Below are 10995 nucleotides of genomic sequence, written 5' to 3'. Positions count from 1 at the left end.
ATCTATCCATCCATCCATCCATCCAGCCAGCCAGCCAGCCAGCCATCCATCCATTTATCCACCTATCCATCCATTCACCCATCCATCCATCCATCCATCTATCCACCGATCCATCTATCCATCCATCCATCCGTCCATCACCTATTCTTTCAGCCAACCATCTATCTATACATGCATATACTCATCCATCCACCCAACCACCCATCCATCTCTCCACCCACCCATTCATCCATTCACCCACCCATTCATCCATTCACCCACCCATCTATCTATACATATGTCCATCCATATGTATCCAACCTTCTTTCTATCCACCCATTCATCTTGTCACCTATACAACATCTAGTATGCACTACTTTGAGACATGCTCAAATAAAAAACATAAATTCCTTGTTTTTTAGGAGAATATAATCTAGTGGGGGAGACAGTGTACATACGAACAATTTTGGTAGTTAATTTTCATTAATTGGACAAATTGAGATAGATGTAATTTAGTTTTTCCAGGGGCACACAGCAAAATATTAGTAGGTTTATGTTTAGAAAACAAAGATCAGTCTGCAATGCTTGGAAAATTTAAAGGAAACACTACTTACTGGTTCTAATTGAAATTAATGTTAATATTCTGATAAATTTGATGATAGTTTGGGTAGGAAAAGTCTTACTCATCAAAAATGTCTTTCAGATATTTTGTTGGCTGGGCACAGTGGCTCATGCCTGTAATCCTAGCATTTTGGGAGGCTGAGGTGTGAGGATCATCTGAGGCCAGGAGTTCAAGACCAACCTGGGCCACATAGTGAGACCCTCATCTCTACAAAAAATACAAAAATTAGCTGAGCGTGGTGGTGCATGCCTGTAGCCCCAGATACTTGGGAGGCTGAGGTGGAAGGGTTGCTTGAACCCAGGAGGTTGAGGCTGCAGTGAGACATGATCACACCACCATACTGCAATCTGGGTGACAAAGTGAGACCCTGTCTTAAAAAAATAAAAGTAAAAGAAACCTCCAAAACAAAATATTTCGTCTTTCAAATTTTTCGTTTTTTGATTTTTTCCCCTTTGCTCGTAACATTCCATCCAGGAACTTCTAATTTTTATACTTGTCCTCAGTAGAAGAGAATGGTTTACCCAGGGTCACAGTTCCTCCATAGGGCATCCATGAGGGGGTGTCAAGGTCCTTTTCCCTTGCCTTGAGGTGGAGCAACTCTGAAGCTCCCCAAGGGATCAGGATCAGCTGAGATCTTTTGTAACTGCACCTCAGTCCAGCCTCTACTGATTCCCCATCTTGCTTCCTTCTTGTCACCGAGAGTACTTGTCTATAAACTTCGGCACACAGATCTCTGTCTCAGCATCTGTTTCCCCAAAACCTGACCCAAAACAACACTTGACATAGGTTGTCAATGAGTGAGTGAATGAAAGACTAAATGGACTCTTTATTTGAGATGTAAATGCTACTCTTTTTGCTCTGAAGTCTAAAAAGATGTTTGACTTACAATTTCCCCAGAGCGTTAGAGAAGAGCTTACTTTAAATTGCACTTTGGACAATGGTGAGTGTATCCTTTTCATCCACGGGTGCTATATTCAACTGGTTGAAAACCTTGACAAATGTCACAGTAGTCCACTGGACTCGGACATTAAGAACGGTTGGTGGGGGAAATGCTACATGGTGAACTGGTGGACGACATATATGTGTGCTTTCCAGGGTCCCTGTTCTCATTACCCCCACTTCAGCCTGCAGCTTATGGAATATTCAACAGGAGAGGGCAGCAGATTGTAGCCGCTCAGTGAATTGGGAGAAAAAGATGAGGTTGGAGGGTAATAAGTGGTCTACCTCTTTTCTAATGGAAAAGAGTCCACTGACCACCTTGTATGTGGGAGACCTCACAACTGATAGCTAGTTTGTCATTTTGATCTCTGTTTTATGAAATCTTCATATTTGGTTTCAATACTAATAGGAAGTAGCATCTGGTGGGGTGGCAGAGGGGGACATATTTTGGAGAAATAAACAAACATCCTCTCTATTTTTCATCATCACCCTTGTCAACATGAGTTTTGGGGGTGAGGGGGGTGCAAACATGAAAAAGAAGACATTTGTTAAACAGGCTAAAGATGAACTGTTTTAAGGGGTCAGAAAACAGGGGATTTCCCTGTGTCTAGAAGCCACTGGGTTTTTTGTTGCATTTACAAAAGAGGCCTACACTTGCTTCTTGACATTTCACAGCTCCTGTGAAGAATCGTGGCCTTTCCCAAGTCAGAGTAAGAGGTGGACCTGCCTGCATCTCCCAGAAGATGCCTCAGATAATTCACACCCAGCGTTGAGGTTTTCTGAGCACTGTTGTTGCACAAAGTGACTGGGGAGTTTCTAAGCCAGAGCAGCAGCCTTTGAAATTAATTATTGATTCAGAGAAAAGTTTCCTAGGAGTAGTAGGAGCTTAGTGGAATGAGCATGGGAGTGAGTAGCAGACAGGCCCAGGCTTGGCCCCTAGGCCCTGTCACTAGCAGCTGTGTAGCCTTAAGCACATTACCTGCCTGTTGGAATCAGTTTCCTCACCTGTAAAATGGGAAGAGTAATTATAGCCTGAGGTGACTGTCCAGGAATCATAAGGCAGGAGCTGAGAAAGTTGGATTGTATCATTTTTAAAAATGAAGAATTGGCCGGGCGTGGTGGCTCATGCCTGTAATCTCAGCACTTTGGGAGGCCAAGGCAGGTGGATCACTTGAGGTCAGGAGTTTGCGACCAGCCTGGGCAACACGGTGAAAACCCATCTCTACTAAAACACGGAAAATTAGCCAGACTACAGCCAGACTACAGTAGCTGTAGTTCCAGCTACTTGGGAGGCTGAGGCAGGAGAATTGCTTGAACTTGGGAGGCAGAGTTTGCAGTGAGCCGAGATCGCGCTACTGTACTCCAGCCTGAGCGACAAAGCGAGATTCTGTCTCCAAAAAAAAAAAAAAAAAAGAAGAATTAAGAAGTTTGCCTGAAGTGACACAGTGAATCCGTGATACACACAGACACACACACACATATATCTTTTGCTTTGTCTATGAGATTCCTTTGAGAGACTTCACATTTTTATACTTGCCCTCAGTGGAAGAGAATCAGCTCACCCGGGATCACACGTTCTTTGTGTGGCATTCATGGAGGGTTAAATTAAATATATAATAATACCCCGAATACCTAGCACCTTGGCACAAAAAACATCCTCCATAAATCTGCAGACCTCAGGTGGCTGGAGCAGCATCTCCTCCCCACAGGAACTGTGGTAGGTTAGGTGTGCTGGGAGGAGGAAGGGATCATTTGGCTTTTGTTCTGAAGGCTTCTGCCTGAAAAACCTGCCATTGTGAACCTGGGCTTTCGTGAGGGTAGAAACTTTATTTAGTCTAGTGAAATAGATCATTCTGAAAACAACCCAAACATGAGGTGATTTCAGAAAGCAATTGTGGTTTTGGAGAATATACCACAGGATAGCAAGGGCCAGCTTCAGGCCCCAGCTCATGGAGCTCTGCCCAGATAAGTGACCAGCCCTGGTGTCTTCATCTGTAAATGAGATGAGATGAAAGCTGTGGTTTCCAAACTGTATTCTGAAGAACACGAGCATCCCCAAGATGCCTTAGGCTTCTGCAATATTTTCATTGAAATGTCTTTCAAAAAACATTTTCCATGATTAGTCCAGGCTCTGGAACCAGGTTGACATGGTCCTGGTCTCAGCTCTAACACTCATGAGACGTGTGACTGTGTGCAAATGATTGAACCTTTCTAAGCCTCAACTTCCTCTTTCATAAATTGGGAATCATAGTTTCTACCGAACAGAGGTGGTGAGAAGATTTAAAAAGCTTACACATGTGAAGTACTTAGAAAAGTGCCTGATAAATACAAGCACTCAAATGCTGGCTGTTACTTTGCCAGCCACTGGATGCCACCAATCTATGAATTGTTATGTCAGGTAAAATAGTTTTTGTGCTGGGTTCTGCAGATTTAGAATAAAATCCAAATGTTTCACCATGGTCTATGATGAGATCAACACACTTTTTCTGCAAGGGGCCAAGTATAAACATTTTTAAATAGTTTTACTTCTCAACTCTGCGCTTGTATCCTGGAATAGCCATAGGCAATACATAAATAAATGAATGAGGCTGTGTTCCAATAAAACTTTGTTTATATATACTGGAACTCTAATTTCATATATCATTATTTTTTTTTTTTTGCTTTTTTTTCCCCCAAAGATTTGAAAAGCTAAAAATCATTCTTAGCCTGCAGCTGTACAGACACGCTGTGGGCCAGATTCTGCTCATGAGTGAGATTCTGCACAATAAGCAATACTTTGCTGACTCCTGGTCTATAAGACCCCATGTCTTTGGGTGTGCCCCCCACTTTCTATCATGCTTACTACGCTTTAGCTCCCCAGCCTCTTCTGCTCTAACCCAGCTAGTTTCTTCCCATGTGAGGGCTTCTGTATGTACAGCTTCCTCATACCCTCCTCATTTAGGTCTTCAGCACAACCAGCTCCTGCTCAGTTTTAACTGTTGGTTTCATCATCACCTGTTCAGGGACACCATACCCTATCTAAGAGTGTAACCCCTGCTCCACATCCCTTCAAAGTTACTTTCTATCATATTACCCAATTTATTTCCTAAAGAGCATTTATCAAAATCTGTAATTATCTTGTTTATCTATGTATTCTTCTCTCTCTCCCGCTTCATGAGAGCAGGGGCCTTGCACTCTTATTTGCCACTATAGCTCCAGCCTGCTGCTCTGCTGGAAACATAGTGTTCAATAAGTATTACAGAATGATGAATGAATCCACAAGCTCAGTATCTTAGTTTCATTCAATGAGTTGATAATACCTGATCTCCTTACTTTGTAAAATTGTTATGAGGATCAAATGAGAAAGTGTTTTTTGTTGTTGTTGTTTTTGTTTTTTTAATTATAAAGAGTTATACAAAGGAAAGTGGTAAATCATTAAGGCAACATCTTAGACAAGCTACAGAATTCAACCAACACATCAATTTTTACCATTCTTATTGTGATTCAGAGAACAATACGCCAAAATATGGTGCTGAACACTTTTGAATTAAAGAAACTAGGAAAGTCTGAGAAGCTGCCTCAGCACTCAGGGTTTTCTAACCTTCTCTTGCTTTTCTCCCCCAGGTCCAGAGAGGGGCTCTCTCTGGAAGTTGCCTTCAAAAGAAATGCAATTTGTCTTAAGACTTCTTTGGGCTGGGTGCAGTGGCTCATGTTTTTGAGACCAGCCTGGGCAATATAGTGAAACTCTGTCTCTACTAAAAATAAAAAAATTAGCTGGGCGTGGTGGCAGGTGCCTGTAATCCTAGCTACTCAGGAGGCTGAGGCAGGAGAATTGCTTGAACCTGGGAGGCAGAGGTTGCAGTGAGCTGAGATCGTGCCATTGTACTCTAGCCTGGGCATTGCAGTGAGACTACATTTCAAAATAATAATAATAATAAAAGACCTCCTCTGTAAGTATCTCATCAAATAACAAGGCAAGATTAACCATCAGAGAAGAGGCTAAAAATTGTTACCACACTCAGACAGACTTTTCATCTATTATTCTAAGGACAGCTCTGAGAGATCACCTAGGAGACTTTATCTGCATAATAAGACAGCCTTTGTTTGCAGTGCAATTCTGCCCTTCACCTTTCCATAACTTATTGTTCCCATTTGGTTTCAAACGAGAATCACTTACAAACTATTGTTGGCTCTTTGCGCTCATTTAATTCTCCTGAAAATCACTTACCACCCCTCAAAATTGCCTACACTGTGATTTCTCTGTTTCCTATAAAGAGAGTATTTAAGCCTCAATAATCTGGCCCTTCTTAGAGTCGTGTATTTGTGGAACTCCTATGTCTGAGGTTAGTTAATTTGTATGCCTTTCCTCCTGTTAATCTGTGTATTGTCCATTTGTTTAGCAGACTTGCACTTTCAGAGGAGGTGGGAATTTCTCTTTGCTTTACAGATTTGGCATAACTGGCAGGATACTAAAACTGCTCTGCTCCTCTGGAAGCTACAACTGAGAGAACCTAGGACTTGATGAAGCTGGGAAAAGGTTAAGAAATTCTTATCAGGCAGTCCTGTGAATCTTTACTTATGGGATCCAGTTGAGCAGACAGTAAGAGTCACTTCTTGTCTTTTTCTTTTCCAAATTTAAAATAATAGGAGATTTTTTAAAACTAGTGCTTTGAATCTGTGACTCTTGTAGACTTATTTTAGGCTTATTGATTATTGATCTGTAAACTCCTACAAATGGTCTTTGTTCTTCTTGTTTTTGTATTTGGTGTGGTTTGTCATAAGGAGGAAAACCATAAGATTATCTTTTTGTCCTGTTTTTATGTCTTGAGAAACTTGGCTTTGTAATCAGTGAATTTGTTCTCAGGTGCTACTTCGAAGGGAATAAATTATCAGCTTTATGCCAGGCAGGCAGCCAGTTGGCTGAGAGTCCAAAATGTCTGTTTATCTGAATGTACCAGCTCTCAAGAAAATTTGTCTTGTCTCAAACTTTGTTGTTTTATTAATAATGAGAATCTTTGCTGTCTTAGGCTATCTTTGAAAGAGACTTTAGATCTTGAGAGGGACTGCATATATCCTCTATAAAACTCAATTCTTACATTTATTGGTTTTAAGTCATAAAAATTCTTACTGATTTTGAGTCACAATTGAAGAAGGAATACGTTTAGAGGTTTGGAAGCTATTTGTATGACTCTGGACATTCCTTAATGATCCTCCCCCTGCTGTAACTGCCTGATGGGTTCTTCTTCCTGCTGCATAAATAAAGACCACGGCATTGCAATAAAGAAAGAGTTGAATTGATGTCAGGCTGGCCAACCATGCCGGCCTGGGAGATGGAGTTACTACTCAAATCAATCTCCTCCAAAATTTGGAGATTGGGGTTTTAAAGAATGATTTGGTGAGTAGGGAGTCAGAAGGTAGGCAGTGCTGATTGGTTGGGTAGGAGATGAAATCATAGGGAGTTGAAACTGTTTTCTTGTGCTGAGTCAGCTCCTGGGTGGAGGCCGCAAGATCAGATGAGCCAGTTTATCAATCTTGGTGGCATCAGCTGGTGCACTGGAATACAGGGAGTGCAAACAAAAACAAAAACAAAAACAAACTCAACTACTGATTTCAAGTTTTACAACAATGACTCCTAAACCATAATTTCTAATCCTGTGGCTAATTTGTTAGTCATACAAAGGCAATCTAATTTCCAGACAAAAAGGGAGTTTGTTTTGGGAAAGGCTGTCATCATCTTAGCTTCAAAGTCAAACCGTAAACTAAGTTCCTCCCAAAGTTAGTTCAGCATACATCCAGGGATGAACAAGGGAAGTTTGGAGGTTAGAAGCCAGATGGATTCAGTCTGGCTTTCACTGTAATAATTTTCTCAGTAATAATTTTTGCAAAGGCAGTTTCAATCTCTCTCTTTGGGTTTTATAACACCTTATTCTTAAGATGTGGGCTATGAAGAAGGAAAAAGGGCAATGATCACTCTAGCTTTTTCTTGCTGACACGTGGCATGGTGGGAGTAGGAGTTGACTCCAAGGTAAGAGGAGTGGAACTGCCTTGCAGCTATCTGCACACACTCAGGGTGCCTAACTGGGGTTTCAAGGCTTGCGTGACAAAAGCATTAGTATTCTCCTCTATCGTTTTAGCACAGCATTTAAATGAGCTATAAAGTAAATAATGAATTCTAGGGTAAGGAGTGAGAGACCTAGCTTCAGAAGCCTTTGTAGAACTGATCTGAATCTCTGAGGGATCCAAGTGAATAGCTTGGAGAACCAATCAGACATGGGGTCTCTAGTAGAGAGATATTTGGGTCAGAGGTTATTAGAATGGCTGATTAGGATAGACAGGAAAGGACAAATTTAAATATACCAACCCATATATTTTTAGTTGGCTTCCTAGTCCTGAGACTAGATCAGTCCCGTTAAATAGCTGTTTACCATATCAAGAAGGGGCAGTGCAGATGAGCTAGGCCTCTATATATGATGACAGCAAACAAGTTTTTAATACGAGGCATTTCTGTGGAAACAAGAAAAACAAAGGTTAATGTTGGGCATAATTTATTGAAACTTTAGACTCAAAGCATCTTTCGTTATAGAGGAGGAAGGCAGTGATAATCGGACATATTTTTCTTGCCTGTACCACAAGGAATAAGCTTCAGCTTTCAGGGCCTCAGAGAAGATGTAGTAGCAATTTCAGTGAGTTCAAGTCAGAAAAATGAAAGAAAGATTTGAAAGCATTCATTTTGAGACTTGTAACCCAGACAGAATTCAGGAATCAGTCTAAATTGCAGAAAATAATAAAAACTCAAAAATGGTGGACAAGACTATAATCTAACAACAGAGGTACTATAGCTTTCTCTGAAATACACTTTGTCTCTCTCCATTCCCGTTTTTACTAAAAACAAATTTGCTTGCAAAATAAGTGTTAGTCTTATCGTACTTGGCATGAATATTTGCATAAAGTCAGCAAGAATAATTATTTGCCATATAGGCCTTTTTGAAAATTGGCTTTAATGGAACTTTATTCCATAAGGAATCTCAGCTTAGATTTTTCAAAGCCTTGAGCCCAGCTATGGATTTATCTGTGCCTGCAAATATCAGTATGAATTGGGTGAATTCCTCTCCTTGAGGTTCCAAGATAACTGGGGGCTCCTGGGCTTGTCAGAAAGTGACATTCTTTACTTACCACAGATTAGAACCCTGGACAGGGACTGCATAGAAAAGGTTTGAGGCCAGTTTTTACCAGGGGCTTTTATTGGCCCTATAAGTCAACTTTGATTCCTTAAAGCAGTCTGTTTGTATATGAAAGTATGCCATTGCAGTCAAAGCCTTGGTAAAATAATCAGTGTCTCCAGTGATGTCTTGTTACAAAAGCAAACATTGTTATTACATGTAGGTAAATAACTATACTGCCATAAATTAAGAATATTCACAAATAGTTTCCAAATTCTGGAGAAATTAGGTAGAGAGAAAGACATATGTTCCAAGGTTTTCTCACAGAGTATACTTTACTCAGTAGATAAAAGCTGTAAATAGCTCAAAAGAAAAAAAAAGTTTTCTTGACTCTAAAAAGAAAACATAAAGGATCAGTAAATATTTTAAACAAAAAATCATAAGAGATAATTTCAGTCTTCTACTAGTTCAGCACATGCATTAACTCCTGTTCTGCTTGATACTGAATTAGCAAACCACATGAATATATTAGCTCTTTATGAGAATACTGAATATTTGTTTTTTCCCCCTCTATTCCAATGACCATGGGAGCCAAGAAGCATCACAAGGGAAAATCACCTCTTTTTGTTTTGTAAAACCATAGGCAAAAGCCTTTCAATTTTGCAAGATGCTGCCCAACAGACTGCATGTGGAACAAATGAACATTTTCCATCCCAGCCAAAGCAAACTACATATAACAAAATAGACACTAGTCACCTTACTCAGCACCTGATATTGACCTGGCAAGTCTCAAATTTGCCCCTGTTCATCCCTGTCATCTTTGATCCACTCAAAGTGGGGAGAGATGACCTTCAACTCAGAATTCAGTGGGTGAACTATGGGCAAGATGAAGAGCAGATGGTCACCTTGTGTCAGACCTGTGGAGCTTCTGCTAACAATTGCTTCAGGGGTTACCTAATATGACCAGAAAAATAAGGAGGGTTCTCCAACTTAGGCCTGCTTGACTTCCATTAACAATTCCTTCAGAGATCACCTCCACGTATATAAACAAACACACAACAAAGACAAGACAGACAGAAGACCTTCTAAACCAAGATCCCTAACCAAAACTCCTAAGTATTCTTCCCAAACTAACCACCTAATCTTTTCCTGAGAAATCTCCCCAAAATCTTCCTGATTAAGGAAAAATCTCCTGAACCAAGACTCTTCCTACTATTTGGGGAGAGCCAGCCAAACCCCTTAAAGGAGGTGAACCAAGACCCCAGAAGAAGCCAAGCCAATCAGGAGGAGAAAGGAGGTGCTGGAAGCACCTAGAATATGCACCAAATCAGACACTCCATGATAGGACCACAGACACCTAATGATGGTGTTACAGTTATAGGACTTTTTCTCCATTGCAATGAAATCCATGCACCATGGATTGGCAATGCCCTGCCAGTAGAAACTATGCCAGAGACAGCCTCCAGTTCAAGAGAATTAGGCAGCCTCTTGGGCTGGCCTCTAGATTCATCGCCAGAGAGGGGCTACCAAGCCACAAGCAGGAGTCACAAGGGTGATCCTGGAAGAGCCCTCAAATTTGGAACTTCCCAATGTGTTCTTCCTGCCCACTGCACAAATAAAACCATGGCATTGCAGTAAAGAAAAAGTTTAATTGATGTGAGGCCAGCCATGCCACATAGGAGACAAAGTTATTACTAAAATCAATCTCCCCCAAAATTTTGGTATGGGAGTTTTAAAGGATAATTTGGTGTGTAGAGAGTCAGAAAGTAGGGAGTGTTGATTGGTCAGGTTGAAGATGAAATCACAGGGGTTTGAAGCTGTCCTCTTGTGCTGTCAGTTCCTGCGTGGATGACACAAAATCAGATGAGCCAGTTTATCAATTTGGGTGGCGTCAGCTGGTGTATCAATCAATGCAGGGTCTTCAAAATATCTCAAACACTGATCTCAGATTTTACAGCAATGACTCTTAAACCATAATTTCTAATCCTGTGGCTAATTTGTTAAATCTACAAAGGCAGTATAGTCCCCTGACAAGAAGGGGGTTTGTTTTTGGAGAAGGCTGTTATTGTCTTTGTTTCAAAGTTAAACTATAAACTAAGTTCCCCCAAGTTAGTTTGGCCTACACCTAGAAATGAACAAGGACAGCTTGGAGGTTAGAAGCCAGACAAAATTGGTTAGGTCAGATCTCTTTCACTGTAATAATTTTCTCAGTCATAATATTTGCAAAAGTGGTTTCACTGCCACAGACAACTTTTGTTTTCCTGTTTTGTCTTACTGACTGTTCTTTCTTTTTGATTCTCCATTTATCAGGGGCAT

This window comes from Macaca mulatta, chromosome 14 (assembly GCF_049350105.2).
Source record: "Macaca mulatta isolate MMU2019108-1 chromosome 14, T2T-MMU8v2.0, whole genome shotgun sequence".
Classification (NCBI taxonomy): domain Eukaryota; kingdom Metazoa; phylum Chordata; class Mammalia; order Primates; family Cercopithecidae; genus Macaca; species Macaca mulatta.
Note: the sequence above shows the minus strand (reverse complement) of the source record.